Source organism: Oncorhynchus masou, unplaced genomic scaffold (genome assembly GCF_036934945.1).
Source record: "Oncorhynchus masou masou isolate Uvic2021 unplaced genomic scaffold, UVic_Omas_1.1 unplaced_scaffold_497, whole genome shotgun sequence".
In the NCBI taxonomy this organism is placed as follows: domain Eukaryota; kingdom Metazoa; phylum Chordata; class Actinopteri; order Salmoniformes; family Salmonidae; genus Oncorhynchus; species Oncorhynchus masou.
This window is the reverse complement of record NW_027011368.1, coordinates 237,028-244,755: the sequence shown is the minus strand read 5'-3', so window position 1 is coordinate 244,755 and position 7,728 is coordinate 237,028. Positions and strand designations below refer to the sequence as shown.

Sequence of the window (7,728 nt, the reverse complement as noted above, 5' to 3'; positions counted from 1 at the left end):
GTGTGCGTGTGTGTGCGTGTGCGTGTGTGTGCGTGTGTGTGTGTGTGTGTGTGTGTGTGTGTGTGTGTGTGTGTGGGCGCGTGCACGTGTGTATGTGTAGTAGAGAAGTAAGACATGTGGTGAGGCTTTAACCTCTGAGTTCTGTCCTGCCAGGATAATGACAAGAAGATCAGTTGTTTACTACAATCGTCCTCAGTTCACTCCCCGGGACAGCACAAGGCTACACACACACACACACACACACACACACACACACACACACACACACACACACACACACACACACACACACACACACACACACACACACACACACACACACACACACACACACACACACACACACACACACACACACACGGTATTCTAAAAGTCCTCCCACTAAGATATTGTGGTCATGGTGAATAGGCATGGTAAATAAGACAGTTGTCCCTACACAGTAAAACACATCACCCTGGTTGATGTATAGATAGATACATGTTGTAAATCATATCCTTACTGTCCTGGACTTGGTATGCAGACACACAGTCGTACAAAATGGAGTCGGCACCACCAAGCCTCAGAGGTCCTGCCTTCTGGGTCCATTCGTCTGTAGTGGACGTTCTTAACCAGAACGACTCACAAGTAAAGTACATTTAGAGTTCACCTCCTCTTCCTCTCTTTAGAGTTCACCTCCTCTTCCTCTCTTTAGAGTTGACCTCCTCTTCCTCTCTTTAGAGTTGATCTCCTCTTCCTCTCTTTAGAGTTGACCTCCTCTTCCTCTCTTTAGAGTTCACCTCCTCTTACTCACTTTAGAGTTCACCTCCTCTTCCTCTTTAGAGTTGACCACCTCTTCCTCTCTTTAGAGTTGACCTCCTCTTCCTCTCTTCAGAGTTCACCTCCTCTTCCTCTCTTTAGAGTCGATCTCCTCTTCCTCTCTTTAGAGTTCACCTCCTCTTCCTCTCTTTAGAGTTCACCTCCTCTTCCTCTCTTTAGAGTTCACCTCCTCTTACTCACTTTAAATTGCACCTCATCTTCCTCTCTTTAGAGTTGACCTCCTCTTCCTCTCTTTAGAGTTGACCTCCTTTTCCTCTCTTTAGAGGTCACTTCGTCTTGATGTGTCTGAGTCCTGTGGTCTCTACAAGCTGTTTCATCTCTTATATTATGGGATGTCTCATCATGGGAAGAAGACATGAATGTCCCTGACACCCTGACAGAACTACACACTGACAGAACTACATAATGAGAGAGAAAACACCCTGACAGAACTACACCCTGACAGAACTACACCCTGACAGAACTACACCCTGACAGAACTACACCCTGACAGAACTACATAATGAGAGAGAAAACACCCTGACAGAACTACACCCTGACAGAACTACACCCTGACAGAACTACACCCTGACAGAACTACATAATGAGAGAGAAAACACCCTGACAGAACTACACCCTGACAGACCTACATAATGACAGAACTACACCCTGACAGAACTACACCCTGACAGAACTACATAATGACAGAGCTTCATAGTGAGAGAGAAAACACCCTGACAGAGAGAGGGAGGACCTAGCATATCAAAGAAGTAGAAAGAGAGAGAGAGGAGAGAAATGACAAGGAGAGGAGGAAAGGAGCAAAGGAAGAGCAACTCCCAAAACCGGATCCCAGAAAATTAACATGCTCCTCTCGCTCCAAACTCAATTAGCGCTAACATATTGTCTGCCTGGAAAGAGCAGACTAGCCCTGAGCTACACAGGTACTGCTCTAATGGATGGATGGTGTGTGTGTGTGTGTGTGTGTGTGTTTGTGAGTGTGTGTGTATGTGCGTGTGTGAGTGGTGTGCGAGAGAGTACGAGAAAGTATATTCCATTTTGTATTGACTCAAGCGATACATTTCTGTCCGTTCTACAGGTAACTCCCCAAATAAAGGAAACACTTGAATAAATGAGGGTTACATAGTATATTGAAAGCATGGGGTGCTTCCACACAGGAAGCTCCAAACACTTGTAGAGTCTATGCCAAGGCTCATTGAAGCTGTTCTGGTTGCTCGTGGTAACCAAATGTGCTGTTAAGACACTTTATGTTGATGTTTCCTTTATTTTAGCAGTTACCTGTAGCAGCAGGCTTCACGGAGAATGGAACATTCTAGTTAGGGGAAACGGGGGAAACTAGTTAGGAGAAACGGCTCGAGTCGCGCAATATGGAATATAACATTGAGGATAAAGGTTGGAATAACACAATTTCACGTGTACAACATTTAAAGGCCTGCATCACTATACTGAGGTCTTTGCCGTTTATAAAAGGACGTATTTGGGTGATTTGGGAGCCTTTCTTCAGGTGTCTGGACCCTTTGAATAACATTCTATTGACATCAAAAATAGAGATTTGGTCGTAAAAAACACCTTCTCCTTTAATCCATGTATTATAGCCTAATCCCACAAAGGTGACACTGCCTGACATCCCACCCTATTCACGATATAGTGCATGACTGTTTTGACCAGAACCCATAGCTAGAGTAGGGATACAGCACACACAGACCAAGGTGAATGAGCGGACAGGAAGTGGGTTTTGATCTGGCCAGACAGCTGGTGTGTACGTCCTTGGTGACAGGTCAGAACCCCTGCAGTTTGTTTTGTCTCTGAGGCATTATGCTAAGATGCCTGCTGAAACCGCCCACTTCTGACCCCCCCCCCTACTACCGCCCCCCTCCAGCCACGATCCTCATCCAACCTCCTCCACTATACCAAGCCCTCATCCGGCCTGATCCAATTAACTAATTGTCCATTGAGTTGTGGAATGTTTAGCAACAATGGAAGTGGATGAGGCAGATTGATTGTTTGATATATTAGAAACATGACATTCATTCCAATGCAGATATATTAGAAACATGGCATTCATTTCAATACAGATATATTAGAAACATGACATTCATTCCAATACAGATATATTAGAAACATGGCATTCATCTCAATACAGATATATTAGAAACATGACATTCATTCCAATACAGATATATTAGAAACATGACATTCATTCCAATACAGATATATTAGAAACATGACATTCATCTCAATACAGATATATTAGAAACATGACATTCATCTCAATACAGATATATTAGAAACATGACATTCATTCCAATACAGATATATTAGAAACATGACATTCATCTCAATACAGATATATTAGAAACATGACATTCATTCCAATACCGATATATTAGAAACATGACATTCATTCCAATACAGATATATTAGAAACATGACATTCATTCCAATACAGATATATTAGAAACATGACATTCATCTCAATACAGATATATTAGAAACATGACATTCATTCCAATACAGATATATTAGAAACATGACATTCATTCCAATACAGATATATTAGAAACATGGCATTCATCTCAATACAGATATATTAGAAACATGACATTCATTCCAATACAGATATATTAGAAACATGACATTCATTCCAATACAGATATATTAGAAACATGACATTCATTCCAATACAGATATATTAGAAACATGACATTCATTCCACTACAGATACATTAGAAACATGACATTCATTCCAATACAGATATATTAGAAACATGACATTCATTCCAATACAGATATATTAGAAACGTGACATTCATTCCAATACAGGTACACTTAAGTATCAAACCCCTTAGTCAGGTATTAACCATCTATAGACCCATAGCCAGGTATTAACCATCTATAGACCCATAGTCAGGTATTAACCATCTATAGACCCATCTATAGACCCATAGTCAGGTATTAACCATCTATAGACCCATCTATAGACCCATAGTCAGGTACTAACCATCTATAGGCCCATCTATAGACCCATAGCCAGGTATTAACCATCTATAGACCCATAGTCAGGTATTAACCATCTATAGACCCATAGTCAGGTATTAACCATCTATAGACCCATCTATAGACCCATAGCCAGGTATTAACCATCTATAGACCCATAGTCCGGTATTAACCATCTATAGAACCATCTACATTTAACATTTACATTTAAGTCATTTAGCAGACGCTCTTATCCAGAGCGACTTACAAATTGGTGAATTCACCTTCTGACATCCAGTGGAACAGCCACTTTACAATAGTGCATCTAAATCATTAAGGGGGGGGGGGTGGTGAGAAGGATTACTTATCTTATCCTAGGTATTCCTTGAAGAGGTGGGGTTTCAGGTGTCTCATAGACCCATAGTCAGGTATTAACCATCTATAGACCCATCTATAGACCCATCTATAGACCCATAGTCAGGTATTAACCATCTATAGACCCATCTATAGACCCATAGCCAGGTATTAACCATCTATAGACCCATAGTCCGGTATTAACCATCTATAGAACCATCTATAGACCCATAGTCAGGTATTAACCATCTATAGACCCATAGTCAGGTATTAACCATCTATAGACCCATCTATAGACCCATAGCCAGGTATTAACCATCTATAGACCCATAGTCAGGTATTAACCATCTATAGACCCATAGTCAGGTATTAACCATCTATAGACCCATCTATAGACCCATAGTCAGGTATTAACCATCTATAGACCCATAGTCAGGTATTAACCATCTATAGACCCATCTATAGACCCATAGTCAGGTATTAACCATCTATAGACCCATAGTCAGGTATTAACCATCTATAGACCCATAGCCAGGTATTAACCATCTATAGACCCATAGCCAGGTATTTACCATCTATAGACCCATCTATAGACCCATAGCCAGGTATTAACCATCTATAGACCCATAGCCAGGTATTAACCATCTATAGACCCATAGTCAGGTATTAACCATCTATAGACCCATAGTCAGGTATTAACCATCTATAGACCCATAGCCAGGTATTAACCATCTATAGACCCATCTATAGACCCATAGTCAGGTATTAACCATCTATAGACCCATCTATAGACCCATAGTCAGGTATTAACCATCTATAGACCCATCTATAGACCCATAGTCAGGTATTAACCATCTATAGACCCATAGTCAGGTATTAACCATCTATAGACCCATCTATAGACCCATAGTCAGGTATTAACCATCTATAGACCCATAGTCAGGTATTAACCATCTATAGACCCATAGCCAGGTATTAACCATCTATAGACCCATAGCCAGGTATTAACCTTCTATAGACCCATAGTCAGGTATTAACCATCTATAGACCCATAGTCAGGTATTAACCATCTATAGACCCATAGCCAGGTATTAACCATCTATAGACCCATAGCCAGGTATTTACCATCTATAGACCCATCTATAGACCCATAGCCAGGTATTTACCATCTATAGACCCATAGCCAGGTATTTACCATCTATAGACCCATCTATAGACCCATAGCCAGGTATTTACCATGTAGGACCACACAGAAAATAGGATGACATTTGGGAGACAGGCATACATATACAGCAGTCGCTTGACACACACACACACACACACACACACACACACACACACACACACACACACACACACACACACACACACACACACACACACACACACACACTTGTAATAACCTGAATCAACCATTAAGTTACCTTTTGTTGTAATTACCATGTAGTAAAATTCATCGGGGGTTGTTATTGGCCTGTTACCTGGGCAACACTTTCCTTATGGTTCACCTCAGTCCCGGAGTGTCTCTGTAGAATATACATACACTGTATACTATCAGTACATTGCTTATGTAGCCATTATTTAAACTGCAGTGGTATTAGTATGCTAATTTACATTACAAAGGCTTTGTGAAGGGTTACCTGAGTTTCTGTATCCCCTCAAGGCTGTTGGAGACGAGTGCTTTAGTTGTGTAGGTTTAACTCATGCTATGTTATTGACGCAGATAGGCCTGTTGATGTAAAGAGAATGTACAGAATTCCCACCACTATTGTGACAGCATACAGACTCATGCTATGTTATTGACGCAGATAGGCCTGTTGATGTAAAGAGAATGTACAGAATTCCCACCACTATTGTGACAGCATACAGACTCATGCTATGTTATTGACGCAGGTAGGCCTGTTGATGTAAAGAGAATGTACAGAATTCCCACCACTATTGTGTCAGCGTACAGAGATATTCTGTTCTGCACAATGACTGAAGAACAAGGTCAACTCTCCAAACTTCATCAACTTCAGTGGATGGGATCAGTTTTTTGTCGTTCAATTGGAGAAGACTCTACTGTTCAATCCTGAGACAGCTTTCAGCTCAGAGTCATTACTAACCCAGTGACAGACAGACAGACAGTAGTTAAACATGTATAGGCTACTATTAAACAGTCCTCTGTCCTATGAATCATTACTAACCCAGTGACAGACAGACAGTAGTTAAACATGTATAGGCTACTATTAAACAGTCCTCTGTTCTATGAGTCATTACTAACCCAGTGACAGACAGACAGTAGTTAAACATGTATAGGCTACTATTAAACAGCCCTCTGTTCTATGAATCATTACTAACCCAGTGACAGACAATCAGTAGTTAAACATGTATAGGCTACTATTAAACAGCCGTCTGTTCTATGTGTCATTACTAACCCAGTGACAGACAGACAGACAGTAGTTAAACATGTATAGGCTACTATTAAACAGTCCTCTGTTCTATGAGTCATTACTAACCCAGTGACAGACAGACAGACAGTAGTTAAACATGTATAGGCTACTATTAAACAGTCCTCTGTTCTATGAATCATTACTAACCCAGTGACAGACAGACAGTAGTTAAACATGTATAGGCTACTATTAAACAGTCCTCTGTTCTATGAGTCATTACTAACCCAGTGACAGACAATCAGTAGTTAAACATGTATAGGCTACTATTAAACAGCCCTCTGTTCTATGAGTCATTACTAACCCAGTGACAGACAGACAGACAGACAGTAGTTAAACATGTATAGGCTACTATTAAACAGTCCTCTGTTCTATGAGTCATTAGTAACCCAGTGACAGACAGACAGTAGTTAAACATGTATAGGCTACTATTAAACAGTCCTCTGTTCTATGAGTCATTACTAACCCAGTGACAGACAGACAGACAGTAGTTAAACATGTATAGGCTACTATTAAACAGTCCTCTGTTCTATGAGTCATTACTAACCCAGTGACAGACAGACAGACAGTAGTTAAACATGTATAGGCTACTATTAAACAGTCCTCTGTTCTATGAGTCATTACTAACCCAGTGACAGACAGACAGACAGTAGTTAAACATGTATAGGCTACTATTAAACAGTCCTCTGTTCTATGAGTCATTACTAACCCAGTGACAGACAGACAGTAGTTAAACATGTATAGGCTACTATTAAACAGTCCTCTGTTCTATGAGTCATTACTAACCCAGTGACAGACAGACAGACAGACAGTAGTTAAACATGTATAGGCTACTATTAAACAGCCCTCTGTTCTATGAGTCATTACTAACCCAGTGACAGACAGACAGACAGTAGTTAAACATGTATAGGCTACTATTAAACAGCCCTCTGTTCTATGAGTCATTACTAACCCAGTGACAGACAGACAGTAGTTAAACATGTATAGGCTACTATTAAACAGTCCTCTGTCCTATGAGTCATGACTAACCCAGTGACAGACAGACAGACAGTAGTTAAACATGTATAGGCTACTATTAAACAGTCCTCTGTTCTTTGAGTCATGACTAACCCAGTGACAGACAGACAGACAGACAGACAGACAGACAGACAGACAG

The 7,728-nt window shown here is 40.6% G+C and overlaps 1 protein-coding gene across 1 annotated transcript in view; it reads left to right on the top strand.

The window, feature by feature from the left end:
- Positions 1–7,728, top strand: part of LOC135535676 (syntaxin-binding protein 4-like) — a 117,498-nt gene that overhangs the window by 11,326 nt on the left and 98,444 nt on the right. The gene's annotated exons all lie outside the window — the stretch shown is intronic.